Below are 6,747 nucleotides of genomic sequence, written 5' to 3' on the forward strand. Positions count from 1 at the left end.
CTTCGTGGCGGCGACCCGGTTCCGTGGCTCAGGGTGGTCAAACCAGTGGCGGAACTATTTATGTGGTTTTGATGTTTAAATGTCCGACTACGCCACCCGTGGATTGCGGTCAGAGTGAACCGCCGCTGCAGGGCAGACCGCTGAGGCTGGTGTGGGTGCAGCAGAGTGTAGCATAACTCCCCACGGGAGGAGTATAGCCTCAGGGCAGTGTATGCGGAGGATGGGGGTGATGGTGCAGGGCAGCAGCAGTAACGACACGGAGTCAGTGATGCAGTCCAGGGCCTTTACTCACAGTTCTTATTATCCAGACCACGTCTGCAGGTAACGGCTGCCCACGTCATACTGTGCTCACCAGGTGAGGGGCTCAGACAACTCCCAGATAACTTTGGAGCGCTTCACAGGACCCCCTTTGTGTGTCCTTTGTCTGGCCTTTCTTACCAACCCTTCTGTCCGGCTGCCTCGGGCCTCCTCTTGGTAAACTTGGCACCAGTTTCCCTGACCCTATGTGGTGCCTTCCTAGCGGGTGTAGCGAGGGGCTGCGCCACATAAAATGTCAGAGCCTCCGGTTTCTAGCTGAGGGTCGTTTCCTGCCTCCACTAGTTTCGGGGACCGGTCTCCCCCTTTGGCCTGACCCCTCCACGCAGGTGGATTCGGGCGTGCGGTGGCGACTCGCCCGTCCGCACACCTGGGATCCCTTCATTCCTCGTTCCTGGAGCCTTCTCCGCTCCTCTTCCTTCCTTCTCCCTCTTCCAGGCCTGGGCCTCTGTTACTAGGCCCGCCTCCGGAGCAGAGCTCATGCAGAGCCCCTGCTCCCTGCCACTTCTGCTCAGACTTCTCTGCACTGAACTAAGATGATGCCCACCTTTTATACTCCCTTCTCAATGCACCCAGGAACTGCTTCCTCCCTGCTCCTGCACTACAGGGTTCCCCTTCCTCAGTGTTCCCTCCCCCCACTTCATCCAGGGACAGGGACTGTCGTGCCCATCTCAGAGGCATATTGGTCGCCCTGCCCCACGGCAATGTGATGTAATGCATGCAGGTGTCGGGTCCTGATCCACACTCCATCCTTACCTGAGAGTGAGATATCACACCTCTGGGTGAGGTGCAATACCTCTGTAGCAACCGAGCCCTCAGGGTGCTACAGTTCCATTTATCTTCAGCCTAGGTGACGTATTGTGATACAGGGCCGTGATTTTGGCTATAAAAGGGTCCCCTAGACCCCTACCCCAAGCTTTTTAAGAGAATCATATATGGCGTGCCAGGAGACTCTATGGAATGCTTTCTCAGCATCCAACGAGAGTATCTAATTACAAATTTTTAACTGCATCTAGCCCAGGAAATACTTTGTGCCTAGTAGCAGTGTCTGCTAGTCAGCGGATTATCCCGGCTGTTAAGCAAGCTACACCACCTGTAGTTTGGACACTTAATTTTTTCAAAGGAAATGCTTCGGGACCACGGGATACTCAGTGAAGAGCATCAGGAGGCACCCCAAGGCATAGGGGCTGGGACTGGCAGTAGGATGCCTTGCAGTGGACAGCCAAGCTCGATCCTTATAAAAGCTTTTTAACTGCAGCAGCTTTAGTGGACGCTACTGGAGCTGGAATTACCGCGGCTGCTGGCATGAGACTTGCCCTCCAATAGATCATTGTAAATGGATTTAAAGTGTATTCATTCAAATTAGAGAGACAATTTAAATTAAAAAGCTTAGAGCTGCCTCCACCACAGGGGGGCTCGCTCGACCCACCAGCGGACAGGCACCAGTATTGGGAGAGGGTGGCTGGCCGTCAGGGTTCACCGCGGCTCTGGCACAAACCCGGCGACACGGAGGTGGCACGGGCAGGAGCGGACTGAACGTGTCGGCTTCTCACTTTTTGGATTTTAGAAGGGCATGACATGCCTATATTTGTGTCTTCCCCTCCTTTTACTCCTCCACCTCTTTTCTTTTCGCATGACTATATGTACTTGTCACTTTTCCATGTGTTAGTTGTGTCTTCTGAGCAGTTTGTCAGCTTTTGGACACCTTTGAAGGTGTTTTCTATGTGTTTCTATGTGTTTTTGTTTGCCTGCCATTGGTTTTAACGGTGTTCGAAGGTGTTCGACGAACAGTTCGACGAAGAGTTCGGCGAACACACGGGTGTTCGACGAACCGAACCGAACTCGAACACTACGGGGGTGGCTCAACACTACTTGTCTACAGCACCTGCGGTTTTGCTCTGCTTGTCTACCGCACCTGCGGGTTTTTCTCTGCTTTGCTTGTCTACCGCAATTGCGGGTTTTGCTCTGCTCTGCTTGTCTACCGCACTTGTGGGTTCTGCTCTGCTCTGCTTGTCTACCGCACCTGCGGGTTTTGCTCTGCTCTGCTTGTCTACCGCACCTGCAGGTTTTGCTCTGCTCAGCTTGTCTACCGCACCTGCGGGTTTTGCTCTGCTCTGATTGTTTACCGCACCTGTGGGTTTTGCTCTGCTCTGCTTGTCTACCGCACCTGCGGGTTTTGCTCTGTTTGTCTACCGCACCTGCTTGTTTTCCTCTGCTCTGCTTGTCTACTGCACCTGCGGGTTTTACTCTGCTCTGCTCATCTACCGCACCTGCGGGTTTTGTTCTGCTCTGCTTGTCTACCGCACCTGCGGGTTTTGCTCTGCTCTGCTTGTCTACCGCAACTGCGGTTTTGCTCTGCTCTGCTTGTCTACCACACCTGCGTGTTTTGCTATGCTTTGCTTGTCTACCGCACTTGTGGGTTTTGCTCTGCTCTGCTTGTCTACCGCACCAGCAGGTTTTGCTCTGCTCTGCTTATCTACCGCACCTGCGGGTTTTGCTCTGCTCTGCTTGTCTACCGCACTTGCAGGTTTTGCTCTGCTCTGCTTGTCTACCGCACCTGCATGTTTTGCTCTGCTCTGCTCGTCTACCACACCTGCGGGTTTTGCACTGCTCTGCTTGTCTGCCGCACTTGCGCCTCTGTTCCTGTGTCCCAGTCTGTACTGGTCCCTATCCTGCCTGCGTTCCTATCTGTCAGTACCCACCTGTCAGTATACCAGCCGTGCCTGCCAGTATCCACCTGTCTGCATACCAGCTGTGCCTGCGAGTACCCACTTGTCTGCATACCAGCCGTGCCTGCCAGTACCCACCTGTCAGTATTCCAGCCTAACCTGCCTGTTCCTGCATTCCCCGGTGTGGGTCAACAGCTGTGACCGGGGTCTGACCTGGAGTAGCACCTGGTCCCTCTGCTCGGTTCCTCCCTGGTTCACGGAGTCGACTGAGCCGCCGTGCAACCTTGGTCGGACCGAGTTGATACTTAGTCACGCCCCTCCAGGCACTCCTCGGTTGATGGTCCAGTGGGATCACTAACCACACTCACGCCAGTCTGTCCGGGCGTGTGCGTAACACCTTGTATGAGAGCAGGTGACTCCCACGGGTCAGAGGGCAGGAACTGACCGGTACAGCGGATGAGCTTCGGCTGGCAGGCTGACGGGTGGTCCGGGTAGACAAGCAGGCTGGTTAGGCAGATAGTCAGGCGAGTGTTCCGGGTAGGCAAGCTGGCGGCACAACAGGTAGCTGGCTGGTGCTTCCAGGTAAGCGGGCTGGCAGGCACGGCAGGTAACAGGCAGGTGCTTGCAGGTAAGTGGGCTGGCAGGCACGGCAGGTAACAGGCGGGTGCTTCCAGGTAAGCAGGCAGGCAGGCATGGCAGGTAACAGGCAGGTGCTTCCAGGTAAGCAGGCGGGCAGAGCCCATAGACAGACTGGCGGACTGGACTGTTCACAGACTGTCAGGCAGAAGAGAACTCAGGCTAGAGGACTGAGCAGAAGATCAGACTGGTGAACAGGACTGACTTGCAGAGGACCTGGGGGCTGAAGCAAAATAAGAATCACAAAGCAACAACCTTGCAAGGGCACCTACATATTGGAGGAGATGCCTCTTATAGGGAAAGCCCTCCGGTGATTGGCCGGGGACTTTTTAGGACGGCGCGCCCGGACCCTTTAAGAGGGAGGGAGCGCACGCGCACCCTATGCACAGAGCCAGGGAAGCTACGTGCACCAGCAGCAGCTGCAGGGAGGCCGAAGACTCTGGAGCAGGACCTCGGCGGTAAGGGAGACGGCGTCTCTGTCTGGCAGGGGGCAGAGACGCCGATGCTACAGTACCCCCCCTTTATGCCCCCTCTTTTTCAGGCCAGTAAGAAATTTTTTAAGAAGAAGAGGGGCATGGATGTTCTCCCTGGGTTCCCAAGACCTCTCCTCCGGGCCAAACCCCTTCCAATCCATCGGATAAAAGGTTTTTCCTCTTACCCTTTTGGTGGCCAAAATGTTCTCTACCTCATAGACGTCCTCAGCGGAAACTGGAGCTGGAGTGGTACCTGGATCGTCAGAAAAAGAATTAAGAACAACTGGTTTGAGGAGAGATATGTGGAAGGAGTTGGGAATCTGTAAGGTGGCCAGGAGTTTTAGCTTGTAAGCCACGGGATTGATTTGCTTGAGAACCTCAAACGGACCGATGAACTGCGGACCCAACTTATACGATGGAATTTTGAGCCGAACATGTTTGGTGGAAAGTCAGACCCTGTCTCCCGGACGAAAAAGAGGCGGATCCAGAGTCTCTTCATCCGTTCAGAGGACTGAAGAAGTGCGGATCTAGTGTTTTCCCAAATAGTAAAAAATTCGCTGACCAGAGAATCTGCGACAGGACTGTCCACTGAAGCGGAAATGGGAAACGGGATCCGGGGGTGTTGACCGTAGACCACAAAGAAAGTGGATTTGGAAGAAGACTCACTCTCATGGTTGTTATAGGAGAACTCGGCCCAAGGTAGGAGCTCAACTCAATCATTATGGTGAGCATTGACAAAATGCCGGAGAAAGCTGGTAAGGACTAGAGATGAGCGGTGTTCAACTAGAACTGTTCGCCAATCTCAAATTCGAGCTGTTTTGGGCGGTGTTCGAGTCGTTCGACGCACGCGAACGATTTGCAAAAAATTCGGCTATTTGAGGTTATGTTCGATAACTGTTCGTGCACCAAAAGCGTGTCCTGCATGTCTGGCGCTATTTAGAGCACCAATCATGCAGGGATTGTCTGCCACTCACTGTAATGCCACAGCCATGGTGGTTGTGGCATTACAGTGGTTACCCAAATCGATGGGAACAGTGCTCACAGTGAGACATGAAAAGCAGGCAATTCAGCAGCGGCATACACCGGTACCCGACAATTTAGAACAGAAAGAACAGAGTATCACACGTGGATTAGATACAGTAGATAGAAACATGTCAGTCACATATATAAGAAGTACAGTGACAGTGTTGGTTACTGTACTTGTTATTTAGTGTTAAAGGATTTATTAAAAAAAATATTAGTGTTTTTCATGCACTATCACTGTACTTCTTATATATGTGACTGACATGTTTCTATGTATCTAATCTATGTGTGATGCTCTATTCTTTCTGTTATAAATTATCGGGTACCGATGCTGAATTGCCGGCCGGCTTTTATAAACAGACGGTGCATGAAAACACTATTATTTTTTTTAATAAATCCTTTAACACTAAATGACAAGTACAGTAACCAACACTGTCACTGTACTTCTTATATATGTGACTGACATGTTTCTATCTATCTAATCTATGTGTGATGCTTTATTCTTTCTGTTCTAAATTGTCGGGTACCCGTGTATGCCGCTGCTGAATTGCCGGCCAGCTTTTTTAAAGAGAGTGTCTTCTGAGCAGTTTGTCAGCTTTTGGACACCTTTGAAGGTGTTTTCTATGTGTTTCTATGTGTTTTTGTTTTCCTGCTATTGGTTTTAACGGTGTTGGACGGTATTCTAAGGTGTTCGACGAACAGTTCCATGAACATCCCGGTGTTCGAGGAACCGAACCGAACCCGATCACTACGGGGGTGGCTCAACACTAGTAAGGACCAGGTTGATACGTTCCACTTGACCATTGGACTGAGGATGATAAGCAGAGGAGAAATCCAGGGTGACATCCAACAGCTTACACGTAGCTCTCCAGAAGCGCGAAGTGAACTGGACCCCGCAGTCAGACACAATGTGGAGGGGCAGGCCGTGGAGACGAAAGATGTGAAGGATGAAGTCCTTAGCCAGCACAGATGCCGACGGGAGACCAGGCAGAGGGATGAAGTGGGCCATTTTAGAAAAGCGACCACCCAAATGACGGTACAACTGGCAGAAACAGGGAGATCCGTAATAAAGTCCATAGCAATGTGTTGCCACAGGGCGGAAGGTACGGGTAGAGGCAGAAGACGGCCGGCGGGCAGATGCCTTGGAACTTTGTTGCGGGCCCAGGAGGAACAAGCCGAGACGAAATCCGCAACATCCTTGCGTAGCGAAGGCCACCAGTAATGCTGGGCAATGAGCAGGGAGGTCTTCCTCTGGCCAGCATGGCCGGCTAGTATGGATGAATGACCCCAGAGAAGAACCTTCTTACGATCCGGAACCGCTACAAAAGTCTTACCGGGTGGGTGATGAGACAGGTCAAACGGGGCCACGGTCATTACTCTGGAGGGGTCGAGGATATCCAGAGGCTCCTCCCCTTGGTCAGAGCACAGGAATGAACAGGATAGTGTATCGGCTTTAATGTTCTTGTCAGCAGGGCGGTAATGTAGAGAAAAGCAGAATCAGGCAAAGAACAGAGACCACCGGGCCTGACGTGGATTGAGTCTCTGGGCGTTTTGTAGATAGGCCAGGTTTTTGTGATCTGTGTAGATGATCACCAGGGGCAGAGCCTCTTCCAGCAGGTAGCGCCACTCCT

Source organism: Phyllobates terribilis, unplaced genomic scaffold (assembly GCF_046119375.1).
Source record: "Phyllobates terribilis strain yellow unplaced genomic scaffold, ASM4611937v1 Scaffold_2__4_contigs__length_985480577, whole genome shotgun sequence".
Taxonomy (NCBI): Eukaryota; Metazoa; Chordata; class Amphibia; order Anura; family Dendrobatidae; genus Phyllobates; species Phyllobates terribilis.